The sequence below is a fragment of the Spermophilus citellus genome, assembly GCF_964194105.1.
Source record: "Spermophilus citellus genome assembly, chromosome: 1".
In the NCBI taxonomy this organism is placed as follows: Eukaryota; Metazoa; Chordata; class Mammalia; order Rodentia; family Sciuridae; genus Spermophilus; species Spermophilus citellus.
Window position 1 is genome coordinate 73,911,887 of NC_138182.1, and position 20,779 is coordinate 73,932,665.

Here is a 20,779-nt window from a genome sequence, read left to right on the forward strand (position 1 = left end):
GTATCACTAAGTAACATCAACTACTAATAGGATCTCCTTTAATCAACCCAGACATGTCATTAGTGAAGACTTAAATGAGCTTGTGAAGGACAGGCACCATGGGCTGAAGCTGAAGAAATTCCTTTAAACTGGGGTCTTTAGATGTCTCTTAAGAGAGCCACCAGAAGACTTGTTTAAAATGAACTGTCTTTAAGGAGCAACAGAGAACCTGGAACATCTTCTCATTTTCGAAAGGAAAAAAGGTTAAAAGGATTTGGGAGCCAACACAAAGATGCATGCACTCATCAAAGGGGCAATAGGAGGTGAGAAATGACACTGGATTGAAGCACACCAGGATAGGTTTAAATCCATGTCCTTAAGTGATACCAAACCAAACAAACAAAAAAAAAAATCATGGGTTACTTTTATAAAATTTATATAGAAAATAGTTATTATTTTGAAAACTAGTAAAATAAAGGGAATTGATAGATTATTTTCCCTCTCCTATTAGAATGGAACCTCAAGGTGACCTGATAGTTGTCACCAGGAGGGTTCTTTGTGTAAGAATTCTAGCTGATAAGTGAAGATGGAGTGCTAGAGTACAACCACCTTCCACCTATAACAAGGTAAAGGGTTAGGTATGGAGCATCAACATTTTCTGACATATCCCAAGGAGTGTGTTAATCAGCTTTCTGTCACTCTAACAAATAACTGAGATAATCAACTTAGAGAGGAAAAAGGGCTTGTTTTAGTGCACAGTTTTAGAGGTTCCAGTCCACAATCAGTTGGCCCTGATGTTTTTAGATCTGCGGAGAGTCAGAACATCATGGTGGAGATTGCATGATGGCCCCAAAGCACTTACCTTATGGCTGGGAAGTGGACAGGAGAGGGGAAGAAATGGGATGCCATAGTCCCCATGGAGGGCATGCCACCAATGACCAACACACTTCCCACTAGACCCCACCTCTGAAAGGTTCCACCACAACCAGTGCCAGGTGTCTCCCAATGGAAGCACACCTCTTCCATCTAGCCAACCAATCTAGGGGCTGGGGATGTAGCTCGGTGATAGAGGACATGCTCAGCATGCATGAGGCCCTGGGTTTGATCCCCAGAACCACATACAGACACACAAATGAAATCTGAATCTGATAAACAGGTCAGCCCAACCACCAACAAACAGAATATAAAGGAGATACGGAAAATGCTAAACAGCACTTTAGGAATGCAAGCCACAAAATCTAGACTGGAAAGCTCTAGAGGACACACAGTCTGGTTTCTTAGGAAATTGTAAGGAGAGAAAAAAGGAAAGCAAAAGGCAAAACTATAGCTTACAAGGGACTGAGGCATATTTATGAATTGCAATGTATGGACTTCATTATGACCCTTACAGCTTGTGTGCAAAAACAATTCAAAGAGCCTTCAAAACAATACTTTTAAAAAGGCAATTAGAAATTTGAACCATGATGCTATTTGGTGATATTAAAGAATTACCATTCATTTCTTTAGGTGTGATAATCATGATGAGTTACCCTTTTCACTTAATTGACAGAATTCACATATAATAGAATTTTAAAATGTATAGTTTCATAGTTTGGGGTATATTCAAAAGTGTGCAACAATCACCAAAGTATTTTAAACACCTTAAACAAACACCCCCTATGCCCATCAGTTATTATTACCCAAACTCTCATTCCCTTCATCCTCTGACAACCACCAATCTATTTTAAGTCTCTATGGATTGCCTATTCTGGAAATTTCATAGGAATAGAATCATATAATATGTGGTCTTTAGTGTCTCAATTCTTTTACTTCACATGCTTTCAAGGTTCATCCACACTGTAGCTTATATCAGTACTCCACTCCTTGTTTCCAGCTGAATAATATTCCATTAAGTGGATATACCACTTTTGGTTTATCCATTCATTACTTGATGGGCATTTGAGTTGTTTCTATTTTTTAGCTAATATGAATATTTGTATACAAATTTTGGTACAAACACCTTCACTTTTCTTGGGTTTAATTGCTGGGAGTATAATTGCTGGGTCAGGGTGACTTTTATGTTTTACTTTTTGAGGAACTGTTTAACTATTTTCACAATGAATGTACCATTTTACATTCTCAACAACAACATATGAGGGTTCCAGTTTCTCCACACCTGAGTCAACAATTGTTATTGTGCTTTTTGTTTTATTTATATATTTTTATAGTCATCTCAGCGAGTGGAAGGGGCATCTCATTATGGTTTTAATTTGCATTTCTCTAAGGACCATGATGCTGAAACTTTTCGCATGTGCTTGTTGGCTATCAATATATTCATGTTTTTGGAGACACATTTATTCAAATCCTGTAATTGTTGAGTTGTAAGATTTCTCATGTATTCTGGATATTAACCCTTATTAGATATATAATTTACATGTTTTCCATTATGTGAAGTGTCTTTTCACTTTTTTGATACTGTCCTTTGAGGTATAAAAGTTTTAAATTTTATGAAGACCAATATTTTTATTGTCCCTTGTGCTTTTTTCAACATATCAAAAAAACATTACCTAGTCTAAAGTGGCAAAGATTTGTCCCTTGTTTTCTCCTAAAAGTTTTACATTTTTAGCTCTTACATTTAGGTCTTTGATCTATTTTGAGTTAATTTTCAAATATGATATGAGATAGGAGTCTAACGTCATTCTTTTTCTTATGACTATATAGTTGTGCCAGTACCATTTGTTCAAAGGACTAGTTTTTCTCCATCAAATGATCTGGGCACCCTCATAGAAAATCAATTGACTATAGATATATGAGTTTATTTATTGACTCTTAATTCAATTATATTTATTATAATCTTGTGCCTATATCTTACGCCAGTAATTTTGATAACTGTAGTTTTATAGTAGGTTTTGAAATTGAGAATTCAATTTTTTTCCTTCAAGATGTTTTTAACTATTCTATCCATATAAATTTTATGGTCAGTTCATTCATCTCTTAAAAGAAAAAGATATTTGGAATTTTAATTCAATTGTATTGAATCTGTAAGTCAACTTTAAGTTTATTTTCATTGTAACACTATTAAATTGTCCAATTCATGAACACAGATATAGTCCCAGTAATTTAGGTCTACTTTAGTTTTTTTCAATGTTTTGTAGTTTTCAGTGTACAAGTCTTGTACTGTTTGCTTAAATTTATTCTTAAGTATTTTTTCCTTTTAAATATTATTATAAGTAGATTTTTACTAATTTGAAAGATCAGGTCTAATATTTTTGTATGTGTTAGTTTGTGTGTATATGTTTTAGATGCAAGATCATGTCATCTGCAAATAAATTTAATTTTACTTCTTCCATTCACATCTGAATGACTTCTATTGTTTTTTTAAGTGTCCTTATTTCTCAGAGAGAAATGCTGAAAGATTTACAGAAAAAAAAAAATGATGTCTAGGATTTGCTTCGGAACAATGGGGTGAGGGAGTCAGGAAAGAGGCGTACGTGAAACAAGATATGCCATGAGTTAATTGTTAAGGCTAGAGATGAGTATGTGGGGGCTCATTATACCAATCTATTTTTATGAACGTTTACATTTTTTCCATTAAAGGATGGAGCTGGAGGAACTTAACTTTTAGCAAAATAAGTCACACTCAAAAACATATCGTGGTTTCTCTATGTGGAAGCAAGAGGGGGGAAAACGGGGGTGGGGAGTAAGAAGGCAATGAAAGCAGAAAGGAGACCATTAGAGAAGAGAGAGGGGATGGACTGAGGAAGGGAGGAGGGAAGGGTGGAGGAGATATTGAGGAGAGAAATTGATCCAATAATGTTTTTTTGGGTTTTGTTTTGGGTGTTTTGTTTGGTACTGGAGATTTTAACCCAGGGGTGCTTTACCACTGGACTACATCTCCAGCACTTTTTATTTTTTATTTTGAGACAGGGTCTCACTAAGTTGCTTAGAGTCTTGCTAAATACCTGGGGCTGTCCTTCAATTTGTGATCCTCCTATCTCAGCCTCTTGAGCCGCTGGAATTACAGGCATGTGCCACTGTACCCAGTGATCAAATTATGTTTTGGGTTTTTTTGGTACCAAGGATTAAACTCAGAAGCACTCCATCACTGAGCCACATCCCCAGCCCTATTTTGCATTTTTATGGTCTCATTGAGTTGCTTTGAGCCACAATTTTGCAGAGGCTGGCTTTGAACTCTCCACCTTCCTGCTCTGGAGCCTCTGGGATTACAGGTGTGTGCCACCGAGCCTGGCCCAAATTATGTTTTTATGTATGTATGAATAATCCATAATGAAATTCATCATTCTGTATGATTAATATGAACCAATTAAGAAAAGAAGAAGTAAAAAAAAATCATTAAAAATAAAATGAGGGGCTGGGATTGTGGCTCAGTGGTGGAGCGCTCGCCTAGCACAGGCGGGACCAGGTTCCATCCTCAGCACCACATAAAAATAAAGGCATTGTGTTGTGTCCATCTACACCTAAAAAAAAAAAAAGAAACTTAAAAAATAAAATAAAATGAACATGTCTGAAGCCATCACAGATTTGGGACTCAGAATCTCTGGGACAAATGATTAAGGTGTCTTTTTTTTTTTTTGACTATGAGTTAATTGTTTGCCATGAGTTAATTGTTAAGGCTGGAGATTATTCCTGCAGATATTAATGTTGGAGGACTTCTTTCCCCACCTGTGGATTAAAAAAGAACAGAGCTTTTCTGAGCTTCTCTGATCCCAGCCGGGACCCATTCCAGGTTTTTTCTTGGTGCTTTGGCAAACCCAGGCCTGTATTCAGGATGCAGTGATGAAGGATGCCCCTTCACCTTCACAAAAACCTGTGATTTAGCAGGGTGTTATTGTATATTTTGGTTGCTTGGAAATGTTAAATTTCTTGAATTTACCACTCAAATAGACTGCACTCAAATAGACAGGAAAAAAAAAAAAAAAAAGGCAGTGGAGCCAAGCAAAAATGGTTGAATCCAAGTTGAAGGGTTCGCTGTCTTCAAATTAAATATCAGTTAACTATGCAGTCACACTAACCAATTATTTTGTTTCTGCCAAATAGCAGTTCAACAGAAGCAGGTAGTAGTTTTTAGAATATAAGAAAAAAATGGTTTTTTTTTTTTGTTTTGTTTTTTTACTTTCTAGATTTTGGGGGTGAAATTGTAGGTCTGTGAGCCAAATCCGGGGATGCCATTTTAAAATCACGATTCCGGCAGTGAACCTGTGTTTAAACCACGCAGGATCCACCACCCCGCATCCTCCAGCCCACCCCCAGTGCTGCCCCCTGGCGGGATGCCCGTGTTCCTCGTTTGTGTTTTCTTGGCTGCAGCCCCCATTTGAACCTCAGGTTCCAGCTGAGCCCTGAATTTCTGTGTGATACCCTCTGAGCACTTAAGCCTTTGTTGGTGTGCCACTTTGAGCTTCTTGTTGTTAGGTTGCTCTATAAAAAGCATCTGTCATTATTTCTCTTTTATGTGGGGCTCCCCCATCAATCCATTCTGTTCATTCTCTTCACAATCCCTCAACACAGAAGAATTCAATAGATGCTATTGGCTGGCATCCAGTCCTATCCAATCTTATTAAAGAGAACACTTACAGAAACAAAGTATTATACTATTATGGGATTCTGGGCACTGCAAAGAAGATAGTAACTTTGCATCCAACAGGCAAATAGAACTTCCACCCAAATGGCTGTTTTGGGCAATCCATGCATTGCCCAAATTTATGTTTAGCACTTATCAGTGGAGCAATGAACACAAATTTAAGTATGAAATTCATTTTCAACTGAGCAGACAAATGCTTGTTTTTCAGACAAATAAAAGCCTGCACATCCATGTTTTTTCAGTTGTGCCTTTCTGTAGAACTCGCCTACTACATGACTTCATTGGGCGAGTGCTGGCCAGGTGGACATCCCGTGCCGAGGGGAGGGATTGCTTCTGTTTGCTTCGCTGGGAGCCATGGACACAGGGCTTGACCCCTCAGCCACGGTCAAGAGTGCAGACTTGGAATGTGCTTCTCTGGAAAATAAGCCCCAGCGTTCCCAGCGTCTGGGGCTCCTGCCTGCCTTGCAGATGTTGGGGAAGAAGGAACATACATGGGTGTCCTGAAAATCCCTGGGTTAGAGGTCCCAGTCCACTACAGCCCAGGCCCGAGAGAATGCCCAGCCCCTGGGGCCATGGCCGACCCCAGCCAGACTCTGCTGAGCCCTGAGACCACCTGAGACCACATGAGTGCCCAGCAGAGGGCAGGGGCTCCAGCCTGGGCCACGGGGTTTGGGCCAGTGTCAAGACACTGCCCACTGCCCATTGAGGAGGTGCTGCAGGCCCCAGGGCTGCACCGAAGGAGGATGGACTTAAGGACGGGTGGAGAGGAGGCTTGTGGGGCCACCAAGAGGGGCCACACTCCAACCCAGACCTCCAGGCACGTGCACACGCTTGGTCACACACAGCAACTGAGTCAACCACGAGGCCTCACGCCCAGGAGCACAGAGCGACTGTGTGCGCAGAGCAGGACACATCAGCAATGAGGAAATCAGCCCTGTGGTCAGCCTGCCCAGTCGCAGCCCAGGGGCGGGCTGGAAACACCCCTCCGCCCTCTGTCTGCCAGGCTGATCTGACAGCGCCACGTGCCTGGCCCGCACAGCTCCGCTGCCCGACGCCCACACTGCACCCTCTCAGAGCGGGCTTCCTCTCTCAGGGAGGTCAGCCTGGCCTCGCTTTCACCTGTCCTGAGATTCCTTTCCGAGATGACGTCAAGGACCCTTATGGCCTGAGCTGACCCTTGCCCCTGGGACACAGCTGCTCCTCAACAGCACAGCAGAGGGCTGGGCCCTGCTGCAGAGTGGCCAGGAGGTGGGCACCGGCTGCCCAGCACCACAGGACAGAGGGTACCCAGTGGGGGAGGGCCAGCCCAGTGTACCTGCCCACATCTGCGGGATCCAGCTGCTGCCCTTCCTCTGATGCCATCCTTCTCCATAGGTGACTCCCCCACCACATCACGCCTCCCCGGCCTCCCTCCTGCCCCACCAGGCTGCCCCCACCCCTGCCCTCTACAAACCTGGGGTTGCCCCGGAGCCCGCACCCTGTGGACCTCTGTAAAGTGGGCGGCTCGATGCCATCCATCAGATCCGGGAGGCCTGCCCTGTGCCGGGCTCTGCACCCCCCACACCCTTGACCCACTGTCCCCAAGGACAGAGTCGTGGGTCTTCGATGAAGGTGCACGGTGGGGTGGGGGAGGGGCCCCCATCATGGGCACGTCGTGGACAGTGGCGGCTGCAGAGGATACAGGTGCACAGGACAGGTCCTGGCAGTGCAGCACACCACGCCACGGCGGCCACCGAGCAGGAGGGCGTGGTGGGCAGCGGGGACCCCAACGTGAGCAGGCACCCCATCCCTGAGGGGCCATTGCTCCAGGTACGCTCGTGCCTTTTCCTTCTCCCTCGACCTCGCCAACCTCTGACGGATTTCCCCCCAAACACGTGCCATCCTTTTCTCTGTGTGCGACAGTCATGACTTGATCCCTTCACAGGTCACCTTTGAGCATGAGTGACTTGGGACTGCAAAAGCCCCTGGGTATGAGGCGGCCCCTTGGAGCAGATCTGCGCCCTACCCAGTCCTACTTACTCATGATTTCAGAAAGTAGCAAGTCAGAGTGCTCACAGAGGAACAGGCTCAGGTCCCACAAGGCGCGTCAGCGTTAAGCCAAAAGGGAACTGGCCCTGTGAGCAGGCTGGTTCTGGTCTGGGGGCCCCGGATGTGCGGCCTGTGGAGGAGACACACACGGGTGAGCTCAGGAAACAGCCGGCACCGGAAGGCCACTGCAGATGGGGGTCAGTCCGAGTCCCTCCAGGATGTGGCTGTGGGTTTACCCTGCGCCATGGCTGCCCCCCGTTTCCCCCACTGGCTGTAGTCCTGGGCAGTGGCCAGCCGAGGCTCTGCCCCCTGTAGCGGTCATCCCCAGCCCCCCGCCTTGTGCCAGCTGGCACATCCTCACGCCCACAGCCAGCCCCCACCCCTTCCCACCAGCAACAGCAACAACAGCAGTCACCATTCTAGGTTCCAAGTGACAGGCGGGGCTTGGGGGGCCCTGCAGGCCTGCAGAAGCCTCAGCCTCAGCGCCCGGGGTTGTGCCCTTTCCTCTCGAGGTCGCCTGTCCCAGGCTGTCCAACTGACTGCCTCGGTCATCCTTACAGCTGCAGGCCTGGTGTCCTGAAGCCGATGAGCAGTTGCTCACCCTGACCCCTGCCTCCTGAAGCCCCACCGAGCATCCTGGTCAGAAAGGGACTGGCCACCCAAATATCTAGCAGTTGCTGCTCTGAGCCCAGCACCCCTGAGCCTGCAGGGGGTGGCCTAAAACAGTGTGCGGGTGGCTGGCCAAGCACCTGTGCTGTGGCTGCTGTTTCCCCCTGAGCCGGCCACACACCTGCCCGCTCCGCTCTTCTGGGGGCATCTCCACAGTGGGGCTCCTTCACCCCCAGGAAAGGATGAGGCAGATGGGGCTCTCTGAGCAGGGAGCTGTGGCTGGGGAGGTGTCACTCCTCCTGTCCTGGGTCAGGCTTAGGCTTGGGAGGCAACGGTAGCCAGGCCACAGGTAGAACAGCCACCACCTGCAGCCCGGGGACAGAGGGCTCAGGCACAGAGTGCATCCAGGGACACAGAGGCATGGCTCAGACCAGGGCTTCTCACTGCGGTGACTGAATTCCAGAGGATACTTGGCAAACTCCAGAGAACTTCACGTTGTCACTCTAGTCCGGCGGCAGTGGGGACGCTGTTCACACCTGCGTGCACTTGTCCTCTGTGCCCCTCTTCCATCCCTGCTCCGTCTCCTGCCCTCCTGTCCTGGCAGGCACAGGTTTGCTCCTGGAGTTTAAGGACGGACCCCAGAGGACACAGTGCTAGTGACCACATCAAGGGTGCACGCCCAGCTCAGCGCCACACCTGCTAGCCCTGAGGACCTGAAGGGTGTCAGGCTGGTGACTCATGGGGCTCCCTGCTGACTGGACCTCCTGCAGAGGCCCGGAGTCCTGACACCAAGCCTCAGGCCTGGAAGGGCTGGGGCCTCAGGTCAGGTTTGCTGGAGACAAGGGCTTCAAGGGGCCTGAAGCCCTGGGAGCTGGGTGGGTGCCTGAGAGGAGGGGCCACCAAGGCTGGTGAATGGACACTGAGAAGGGCCAGAACAGGGCCTCTCAGAGAGCCAGAGAGGGAGAAGGGAGGGGCCAGGGGGGAGCAGTGGGCATGGACCAGTTGCATGACCTTGACAGACTGGCCTTGTCCTGCCGAGAATGATCCTGGTGGGTTTGGGATGGGCCCACCAGCTGGACTGAGGAAGGGAGGGATGAGGGCCCACCTGGGGCAGCTGACCTGAGGCTGGAGCAGGCAGGTGACGAGGACCTCATCTTGATGAGGTGGCAGCAGAGGACTAGGAATGAGGAAGGCAGCCGGGATCCTCAAGATGGGGTGGCTAGTGGAGGCCGGCTGTGGAGGAGGCCCAGCCGTGGGAGGCCGGGGCGTACGGAAGCCCTCCTGCACACCCGGGCTTCCCAGGACGGACAGGCTCTGGCAGGTCGTCTGGAGTTGTGTCCGACCACTCAGGAGTCAGGAGATCGGGGAAGAAGGTTCCCCATCCTGTTCCACCTGCAGGGTCAGCCACCCACTCACCTCCAGGGGAAATGGGCATGACTCAGAGCCCAGGCCTCTGCCCACAGCCTGCAGCTGACAGCTCTCAGACGGCTAAGAATGGAGCCCTTGGCTTGCCCACTGGCTGGGAGTAGTGGTCACTTCAGGAGAGGGTCCTGCCCCCAGGCTGCTCCTCAGGACAGCAGGGCTCCGCTTGCCTGGCACCCTGTCCCTTGGCCAACACCCTTCCAGGATACACCCTTGGTGCCCGTGTGGCCTGGGAAGTGGGACCTGTGCAGACAAGTCCGCGGGTGGGGCGAGGCCTGCAGGAGCCAGGGCCTGGCAGCCCACGGCAGCCTCCTCACCCGGAGAAAGAGTGTCTCCAGGTGCACCCCCCACCCACAGGAAGTAGAGGACAGGAAGGAGCATTCCTTGGTAATGGGCACCTCCATCAATTCAGGGAGGTTGAGATTTCTTCCTTCCGCTCGTTTACTTATTTGCTTTGGTCGGTGCTTTGCAGATGTGCATGAGGGTGGGCGTCTACACATGCACAGCCAGGTCTTGTCACGGTCCTCTGCATCTCCTCCCCTCCCCTGCCCTCCACCTCCCTCTGTCCCCATGATCTCCCCTCTACAGTGCCACTCTGCCCACTCTCCCCTTCCCTGGTCAGCCTTCTGCCTGGCCTTGACTCTCCGGGTCTGGCTTATCTCACTCAGCATGACCTTCTCCAGCTCTGTCCATCACCGGCCACAGACCTTAGGAGGAGCCCCTGTCCCCATCTGGGGCATGGTGGATGGGCCCATGTTCCTGCCTGCCATGGGAGACTTCGCCCTGGCTGCCCTCCCACCCTCCTCCACGGGCCTGCCCTGCTCTGGGGAGGAACATTCTGGTGTCTCATCAGCCCCGGGGCCACCTCTTCTGGTGACGACGTCTGACATGCCATGTCCATCTCTCTTGCAGGCGAGGAGTGTGGATGCTGCCTTCACTGTGTTCCCGACCCCAGACGGGGCGTGTGAGTGAACGAGTAGTGAATGAAGGAGGGATGCGGGGGACCAGCGCGCAGCCCACCAGCTGTCTGTCCTCTTCCAGAGCCTGGTCCCCAACAGCACCTGGTGTGACTGACTGCTGCCTGGCTCGACCCGCCCCCGCCGCCTGCTCGGCATTCTGAGTGAGGGGTGAGCGCTGCATGATGAATGGCTGCAGAGCAAGGGGCACTGGCCAACGAGGGGCAGCCAGGTGCCAAGGCAAGATAATCAGAGAAGGGAGCTGTGCCTGGTCCTGGGCCCATGTGACCAATGTGGGGGCCCCGGATGACAGTGTTGACAATAGACACCATTAACAAAGTGTTTTAATCAACCAGACGAAATTCTCTTTGTTAAAAGGAGCCATGTGATCCAAGCCACAAGATTTACATGTCCAGAGCTGAGGGCTGCTAGGCTCTGGCAGTTCCCCCAGGGGACTGCACAAGGCCAGGGAGCTCTTGGAGGCTGGCTGATGCGGCACAGCTTTGGGGAGCATTTGGAAAACAGTCACTCAACAGCCACTAACACAGAGACTGCCAGGCGCAGTGGTGCACGCCTGTTACCCAGTGGCCTGGGAGTTGGGCCAGCTTCAGCAACTCAGTGAGCCCCTGATCAAATTAGTGAGACCCTGTCTCCAAATTAAAAACAAATAAGGGCTGGGGATGTGGCTTAGTAGTAAAGCACCCTGGGTTCAATCCCCAGTACCAAAAAAAAAAAAATAATAATAATCCCACAGATGTGGACACCTCCCTCGCAGACCTTGCCCATAAGCCACGGCCCTGTGGAAAGTTTGCTGTTCACGGAAAATGCCCTCAGCCGCCTTGTGCTGGGGACTCTGGACAGACAGTGTTCCATGAGGCAGGACTTACTGCAGGTGACCTGGAGAGGTCCAGGGCTCAGAGTGGGGCCTCAAGGCCAGGGTGCAGCCTGCGCTGGACCCTGCTCTCCAAAACCCAACCTAACACTGCACCCTGCTTGCAGGGTCTGCGGGTCTGCCAGCTGCTGTGGGCCCCTCCCCAGGGTCCTGTACTGCATTTGTGAGCTGCCAGCTGTTTCAGGAACACACGGTGTGACTGCTTGGGCTCTGGGCAGGGCAGGACAAGGTGACACGGGGAGAGCACACCTGGTTTGTAGCAGGCACAGGTGCAGGCGCAGGCTGAGCATGGCAGGACTCCGGCCTCGCTGGTCTCACACTCTCACCGAGCTCTGGTCTGACCAGATTCGGTTCCTGCTTTGGGTCACAAACGGGTCAGGTGAACTCACTTCTGGTCAGTAAATTCCGGGGTGGGCCTACGCTCGTCGTGGGAAGTGGCCCACATGGTCATGTTGTTCTGGGTCTGCCAGGAGTGGGCACAGCGTACAATTCCAATGCCCGGCTCGCACTCGGGACCTTCAGTATTGTGCAGGGGTGAAACTTTGCTAAGCCCCCAGGTTGTCCTGAAATGACCCCAGTGTGTCCTGGCAATTTCTCCTGCTCAGAGCAGGCGGCACCTGGAGCCAGGCCGAGCAGCAGGTGGACCTAGCAGGGAGAGGCCAGGTGTGGATCCCTCAGAAAGGACTGATCCCACTGTGCCCTGGTGCCACACCTCTGTGCCTCCCAGCCTGCAGAACAGGACCCGCCACCATGCCATGCAAACCAAATGCCCACGTTGGCGTGTGGCTGAAGATCTGGAGGCTCGGTGGAGGAGGCTGGGGCATCCACAGGGACACAGCGGTCAGACTGCGTGGGGAGGAGGGGCCGCCTGCCGCACGGCTGCCCTGGCAGGCCTGGGCACAGTTCTCGAAGGTCCTTCTTACCTGAATAGCTCCGTCTCTTGTGAGAAGGGAGATCATGGTGGGTCTGTGGACATCAGGGGGCCGTCGTGGGGCTGCAGGCTTTTCTGAATTTGATACAAACAATTAAAAAGCCAGTCTGACTGACTCAGCCACATCCTGTGACGGGCCGTGGTCTCCTCTAAACATTAACCCACTGGGCAGCTCTGCCTGGGCCCTGGCTGGCGGCCTGCTTGCTAATGCACACGGTCTGTAGGTGACCCTACGGACAGGCTGACCCACCGACCCGCCCTGGGAAGTGGTGTCTCCCCCACACCCCAGAATGTGGCTGGACATCCTGGACAGGCCATCCCTTGGGCCTGTGTGGGCAGCCCCAGGGCATCTGTCCTCTGCAGGCCTCAGTAAGGGATGCAGAGACAGCCGGTGGCTGGGAATGTGGCCACTGCTCGGCCGTCAACCCTCCATAGCCACGGTCACTTTGTAGCACCCCCTCTGGAACCCTCCCTGAGCTGGTCAGTGTGGCCCTGCCTGGTCTGCACAGAGGGGCTCTTCCTCTTGGGGTCGTGGGGTCCCTGTCCCTGCGTGTGGGAACTGGGGCTTGCCTGTCTCCCCCTCTGCTGGCTTTGGGGCCCTCCCTGGGAACCTTCTCCACGGGGTCCTGGGGTGAGACTGCTTGGGCCCGACAGTGTTGGTTCCTCTTTTAGGCTCCTAAGGCAGACAGGAAGTCAGGACGTCATTTTAACTAAATGTCTGCTGCTTTTTCCTCTTAGAGGTCGGGTTCTGTCGCGGTTCTCCACGGGGCGGCTGGTGGGTGCTTGTCAAGGACCACTCTGGTCCACACGAATGTCCACCAAGGGTAAGGCCCACCGCAGAGCAGCCTCTGCCTCCCGGAGGCCCAGGACCACATTCCCCCAGCCCAGGACCCTGCCCCACAGGCAGACGGGTTGGTGCTCGTTCCTGAGTGGACAGCCCAGCTGTGCCGGGGACGAGGCAGCAGCCTGCCTGGAGCAGACCCACGTGAAAGCTGGCAGGTGCCACGCTCATGGTGCTGAACTTCAGTCCTGACTCTTCATCATGAGAACCCAAGCCAACTCCCTACACAGGGCGTGGTGGCCTCCCTGTGACCCAAGCCTTGGCCCTGCCCCAGCCTGGCCTCCGTGACTGAGGCTCTTCAGTGTGCCTTCGGGGGCTCCTGCTGCCCCAGGGAGGCTCAGCAGGCCGTGACTCCGTCAGGAGTGGCGCCTGCCAGCCGTCCCCCGGCCGTGTGCTCCGACTGCCCACAGGAAGCTCCAGGCCTGGTGTTCCAGGGCCCAGCTGCACTCCACACACCCACTCTGTCCCCTTCCCTCCTGGTCCCCGCAGAGGACAAATTAAGGTAAAGACTTGGACTCGGTTCCCCTCTTCCTAAACAGGCGCCATGATGCAGGGGAAGCCTTTCTTTTCCTTTCAAATGAGGTAGTTTTACCAGAAAGCGAACAGAGAGGCTAAGCATTCATGAAAGCAAAAGCCCAGCCTTCGGGGACTTGATGAACCCGCAGGTGGAGACCGCGGCGTCACTGGAAGTCTGAGGTGCTGCATCCTGTGCCGATGGCCTGGCGGGACCTTGGCGAGGCAGCAGTGGGGGAGGGCACCATGGGAAAGTCCCCAGTCTCACACAGCAACACAGTAGCATCCAGTGACCCTCTCTCCCATAGCAGGTGGTCACAGCAGCCAGACCTGGACCTCCAGAGCTATGGCCCAGTCCACCAGAGCCACCAACCTGGTAGTCCTGGTTTCGGTGGTTGCCGTAGCATCCCAGGGTCACAGACCCGACACAGCACACCCCTGCCTTGTGGCCCCTAGGAGTGCAGCTCAGAGCCCCAAACAACCCTCCAGGGCCCCGCAGCACACCTGCCCTCTTCCCAGGGGCTCCTCCCCGCACACCTGCCCTCATCCAGGGGCTCCTCCCCGCACACCCACCCTCCTCCAGGGCCCTGCAGCACACCCACCCTCCTCCAGGGGCTCCTCCTTGCACACCCGCCCTCCTCCAGGGGCTCCTCCCCGCACACCTGCCCTCATCCAGGGGCTCCTCCCCACACACCCACCCTCCTCCAGGGCCCTGCAGCACACCCACCCTCCTCCAGGGGCTCCTCCTTGCACACCCGCCCTCCTCCAGGGGCTCTTCCCTGCACACCTGCCCTCATCCAGGGGCTCCTCCCCACACACCCACCCTCCTCCAGGGCCCTGCAACACACCCAGCCTCCTCCAGGGGCTCCTCCCTGCACACCCACCCTCCTCCAGGGGCTCCTCCTTGCACACCCGCACTCCCCCAGGGGCTCCTCCCCACACACCTGCCCTCCTCCAGGGGCTCCTCCCCACACACCCGCACTCCTCCAGGGGCTCCTCCCTGCACACCTGCCCTCCTCCAGGGACTCCCCACCCCGCACACCCGCCCTCCTCCAGGGGCTCCTCCTTGCACACCCAAACTCCTCCAGGGGCTCCTCTTTGCACACCTGCCCTCCTCCAGGGGCTCCTCCCCACACACCCGCCCTCCTCCAGGGACTCCTCCCTGCACACCCACCCTCCTCCAGGGGCTCCTCCCTGCACACCCACCCTCCTCCAGGGGCTCCTCCCCGCACACCTGCCCTCCTCCAGGGGCTCCTCCCTGCACACCCGCCCTCCTCCAGGGGCTCCTCCTTGCACACCCACACTCCTCCAGGGGCTCCTCTTTGCACACCTGCAGTCCTCCAGCGGCTCCTCCCCACACACCCACCCTCCTCCAGGGACTCCTCCTTGCACACCCACCCTCCTCCAGGGGCTCCTCCCCGCACACCCGCCCTCCTCCAGGGGCTCCTCCCCGCACACCCTCCCTCCTCCAGGGGCTCCTCCCCGCACACCCGCCCTCCTCCAGGGACTCCTCCCCGCACACCCACACTCCCCCAGGGGCTCCTCCCTGCACACCCGCACTCCTCCAGGGGCTCCTCCTTGCACACCCAAACTCCTCCAGGGGCTCCTCTTTGCACACCTGCCCTCCTCCAGGGGCTCCTCCCCACACACCCGCCCTCCTCCAGGGACTCCTCCTTGCACACCCACCCTCCTCCAGGGGCTCCTCCCTGCACACCCACCCTCCTCCAGGGGCTCCTCCCCGCACACCTGCCCTCCTCCAGGGGCTCCTCCCTGCACACCCGCCCTCCTCCAGGGGCTCCTCCTTGCACACCCACACTCCTCCAGGGGCTCCTCTTTGCACACCTGCAGTCCTCCAGCGGCTCCTCCCCACACACCCGCCCTCCTCCAGGGACTCCTCCTTGCACACCCACCCTCCTCCAGGGGCTCCTCCCCGCACACCCGCCCTCCTCCAGGGGCTCCTCCCCGCACACCCTCCCTCCTCCAGGGGCTCCTCCCTGCACACCCGCCCTCCTCCAGGGACTCCTCCCTGCACACCCGCCCTCCTCCAGGGACTCCTCCCCGCACACCCACACTCCCCCAGGGGCTCCTCCCCGCACACCCGCCCTCCTCCAGGGGCTCCTCCCCGCACACCCGCCCTCCTCCAGGGGCTCCTCCCTGCACACCCACACTCCTCCAGGGGCTCCTCCCTGCACACCCACACTCCTCCAGGGGCTCCTCCCTGCACACCCACACTCCTCCAGGGGCTCCTCCCTGCACACCCACACTCCCCCAGGGGCTCCTCCCCGCACACCCGCCCTCCTCCAGGGACTCCTTCCCGCACACCCGCCCTCCTCCAGGGACTCCTCCCGGAGCCTGATTCCTAGGGTGCCTGGTACCGGTGTCTGTCCTGAGGGTCCTACTTCACTGACAAGAGTGGAGGGATGGTCAAATCAAGGCCCTGTCCTCCTTCAGTCCATGTTGCTCTGACAGTTGGTCTAATTTCCAAAGTGACCTTTTCTCTGAGGTCTACCAGGGGCTCTACGCCTAGGCTCTGCGGTCTGCAATCAAGTCTGCATCAGACTCTCCCTCGGGGCCAGGGCTGCTGACCCCTGTGGCCGGGGTGCAGGTGGCCTAAGGCTCCTTGCTGTTGCTGGTGTGGGGCTGTGGGGGTGGGTGGCCGTGGGTGGGAGGTGGTGGCATCGGGCAGAGCAGGGCTGGACGGGGCTGGGTGGGCCCTCTGGATCTGAGGCCGGAACCCAGCCGGGGGGCAGAGCTGGGAGCCTGCTGCACGCGGTATTCCCCAGCTGTTTCCTATGGATCGTGCCTGGTCAGTGTTTTTGCTGCTGTGACCAAGAGACCTGACAAGAACAGCTGTGGAGGAGGAAAGGCCCATTTAGGGGCTCAGGGTTTCAGAAGTCTCCGTCCACAGACAGCAGGCTCCATTCCATGGGGCTCAAGATGAGGGGGACATCGTGGCCGCAGAGTGAGGTGGAGGGAAGGGGCTCACATGATGATCAGGAGCAGAGAGAGGCTCCGCTCGCCAGATACAAATCTATACCCGTGGCCCCCCGGGCCCTCCTCCTGCAGCCACACCCCTGCTCCAGTGACCACTCAGCGAGTCCCATCAGGGACCAATCACTGGTGGGGTCAGGCCCACAGCCCAGTCATCTCCCCCAGACCCTCCCACGTGTTTCACACACAAGCTTTTGAGGGACCCTCACATCAAACCATAACAGATTGATTGATTGATCATTGATACTGGGAAGTAAACCTCGGGGTACTTTACCCTGAGCCATGTCCCTCCCCCTGGCCCTTCTCAGTTCTGAGTCAGGGCCTCACTAATTTGCCTCACTCAGTTGCTGAGGCTGGCTTTGCACTCGCGATCCTGCCTCAGCCTCCAGAGCGGCTGGGGTCACAGGTGTGGGCCACAGCACCCGGACGCCATCTGTTTTAGTCGGCTTCTTCATCACGGTGACCCAAAGGCCCAGGAGGGCCCTGAAGGAGGGAGACGCGTCTCGGTTCACAGCGTCAGAGGTCTCCATGGTCGGCTGACTCCACGGCTTCGGGCCTGACCTCGTGGCAGAGGGTGTGGTGGGGACAGCAGCTCAGGACATGGCCACAGGGGACAGAGCGCTCTGCCCACCAGGGACAAAATACAAACCCCAGAGCACACCCCAGGGACTCTCCAGGACCCCACCTGCCTGCAGCGCCCACCCAGCAAGTCCTCTGGGGTAACCCGGGCGTCCCGCCCTGACGTCCTGCCCGGTCTCGCATGGGCTTCCGGGCAGCTCACAGCAGCACCACACCCCTCACGTTGCGTGGCCTTCGTGGCCAGCACTGGTGTAGCAGGCCTCGCTGCCTGTACTTCTCCCGCAGGGACTTTCCTCTGAACCTCAGCTGGCCACGTCCATCCTCCCTGGGATCAAAGAAATCTCCTCACAACTCTGCACTGTGGTTCATGTCCTCAGGGGGAGGCTGGCCCTGCAGGAGGCCTCCCCAGGGTGAGCACTTCCCCTCCCAAGGGGGGTGGTGGCAGGAGAACCCCCTCCCAGGCCTTGGCCCGCCCGTGGCACTGAAGACAAGCGGACCTGGAGAAGCAGCTGCTGGATTCTCGTACCACAGACCCGCCTCCACCACAGCTTCTCACCAGAGCCCAGTCGTCACTCCCCCGATGAAGACCACTGGGAGACTGTCCAGGAGGCGGCCAGCAGGGCACCTCCACAGCCACCCCAGGGATCCCAGGATTTGAGAGCTCGCTGTGGATGTCTACCCCAGGGGCAGGGCAGCAGGGATTTCTGACCCTTGGAGTTGGCACAGTGCTGACCAGAGTTCCACAAAAGGCCACAACCCTCGGCTCCTGGCATCGCTGGCTGATGGAGGTGGCCGGGGCGGGTACCAGGACAAGATCACTCCCTCATCCAGCAGCGCGGCCGCCTCCTCTTTAGCAGCCCTCTTGTTGAAGGACGGCCGGAGGGAGGTAAGGCAGGCCCAGAGTGATCCCCAGGGAGCCAACTGCGGGAGTCCCAGCCCACCTATGGGCAGAGTCAGGAGGGGCAGAGCCCTCTCTTGAGATGCCAGGCCTGGCCAGTGTATAGAACCACGGCTGCCCTCCCGGGGTGCAGCCTCTGTGCCCACACCCAGCTCCAGGACCCTGCTCCATGACACTGGTGGGTGGCACACTCAGGGCCATCAGGGCTGGCTCTGTCTTGCCCTGGGCTGGACCACCCTGGCCCGCCGTGGCGCCACCTTCCTACTGTGTGCTTCTGCACCCCTACTGTGGGCAGGGCAGTGCGGCTGGCGCAGGAACCATGGACGTCCTCCAGGGGTGGGGCTTTCCAAGGTAGAGGGCAGTGGAGGGCCCCGGGGCCAGCTTCTTTCTGAGCTCTACACGATGATGCCAGGGGCCCAGGCTCCAGGTTCCAGGCAGGTCCCAGGACGTTGCCTGTGCTCGGCTGTTAACCATGCCCCCTCCCCAGCCCCAGCGCTGGCTGTGGCAGGTCCTCTCCGCCAGGCCCCTGAGGCCGCAGGGCCTGCCTGCCCTGCCCACCCCGGCAAGGAGACCCGGGGAGCAGGGACTGTGCTGTCAGAAACAGTTGGGCTGCACCCCAGCTGCTGCCTCAGAGGCCAGCGACGTCCCGTGTGTGACCACCCACTGTCCCCTGGAGCAGAGCCTCAGTGCAGGGGCCAGGCCCTTGGAGCAGTCACAGGGACACAAGGCCGGCCCTGCCCAGATTCAAGACAGCTGGGCTGACAAACGCTGTGGCAGAGGGCACAGTTGGCACCTCGCATCCCTGGTGTGGGGTTTCTGGAGGTCAGGGCGCCGGGACCAGCCTGGCGACCCCAGAGGAGGCGCTAACAGCCATGTTGAGGCCCGGAGGGGCAAGGGTGGCCAGTGGCCTCTCACAGAGTGCTGGGCCATCCCCAGGCACCCTGGGGCAGCCCTCGGAAGATGAGAGGAGAGGGAGGGCTCAGGTGGCAGGGCCTGCGGGCAGCAGGGAGACGATGACCACTCTGCCCAGAGCCCAGGGTCCAGGCAGAATTCAGAGGCTCGGGCGAGAGCAGCCATCGGGGCCCAGCTTGCCATGGTGAGGAGGCAGGAACACCCGAAGCCAGACTCAGGCTCCCTGCTGACTGTCACCATCCTGTCCTTGGCCCTCAAGCCTCTCTAGGGACGCCCGGGTCTCCTTCGGGACAGGCCAGCGGGGCTCAAGGCTGAAGGGAGGCCCAGCTTCCCAGAGCCCTCGGTCACGCCCAGCTCCCCACAGCCCTTCCACCCCCAGCAGCTCCTGTGCTTCAGCCCGGAGTCGACCTGCCATGATGAAGACATCGTCACCTCTTTTTGCAATACTGGGCAGGTGCTCTGCCCCGAGCTGCACCCCAGCCCGTTTTTATTTCATTTTGAGAGAGGGTCTCACTAAGTTTCTGGCCTGGAACTTGGGATCCTCCTGCTTCAGCCTCTGAGTCATGGAACTCAAGGCGTCCCACCGCACCCGGCTACCTTATTCTTTCACAGTGGACACACACTCCCTAATGCTTCTGGTGAAGTGTGGGTGGCTCTGTCACCATGCTCTGTGACAGGCTGCGAGCACAAGTGTGAGGTCTTGTTCTGCCTGGGTGAGAAGTGCACCCCTCACACACCTGTTAGCACCCGGCGACCGTGGACGTGACACACAGGCCCTGACCATGGGGACTGTTGGGGGGCTCTGGGCAGGAGAAGGGCGGGCATTTGCCCACAGCCAGGGGTCAGACCTGTGTCTCAGGGGAAGCCACGCCTGGCTCACCTGGAAGGGCACACGCACACACAGGTGTGCCCCCAGCAACAGCGGCCTGCTGTATCCATTCTTGACAGCCACACGGAGGCCGCCCTGGGAGGCTTGGCCAGGGCTGATGCCTGTCATGGAGTGGCCTGTCGGGCTGCAGAAACTGGCACTGGACAGGAGGCCTCACACTGTGGAGTCCTCGGGGGGGCGGGGGGACTCTGAGGGGATTGCTGCTGGAATGTGACAGACCTCGTGGCTGGCAGGGGACCTCGGCCTCCACTGGGCAGCCCCTCCTACAGGACTCTGATGGTCACTGGGGTGCAGCCCACATCTGCTGCTCGTGTGTTTTTAGTGCTGAGTGGGGAGAGGAGAGGGTCAGGTCCCTGTACCCAGCGTAGCAGCAGGTCCAGGAGGCTCCTCGTCCGGGCAGGTGGGCCCTGGAGCACACCACCTTTGTGTCTCTTGAGGAGAATGATGGCGCCTTTGACAAAACAGGCCAGATCCAGTGTGCTTTCTGCAGGGATCCCAGAGGAGAGCAAAGTCCAGTGGGTCTCCCGGGGCTTCCAGCATGGCCACTTCCCGCCCGCACGCACGCACACAGGTGTGCACACACAACGCACACTACACAGGAGATCCTGGCAGGGCGGCAGCTGGCAGGCCCTGGGTCAGGTCTCCTGCAAACAGCCTCAATGCTCCGGTGGCCACAGAGGTCATCCTGGAAGGGCAGGTGCACGTTCCTCCTTCCAAACCAAACGCCCTTCCTTGGCTCTCAGGAACCCCTGTGCCCCGCG

The 20,779-nt window shown here is 56.0% G+C and overlaps 1 pseudogene across 1 annotated transcript in view; it reads right to left on the minus strand.

Annotated features, from left to right (window-relative positions):
* LOC308640730 (NF-kappa-B inhibitor-interacting Ras-like protein 2) overlaps positions 1-17,270 on the minus strand; it is a 53,837-nt pseudogene extending 36,567 nt beyond the window's left edge. The window contains exons 1-2 of the transcript in view: positions 17,163-17,270; positions 11,854-11,927 (exon numbers count right to left, since the gene is read on the minus strand). The product of the transcript in view is annotated as an NF-kappa-B inhibitor-interacting Ras-like protein 2 (transcript). The remainder of the gene's footprint in view (positions 1-11,853; positions 11,928-17,162) is intronic.
* Between the last annotated feature and the right edge of the window lie 3,509 nt (positions 17,271-20,779).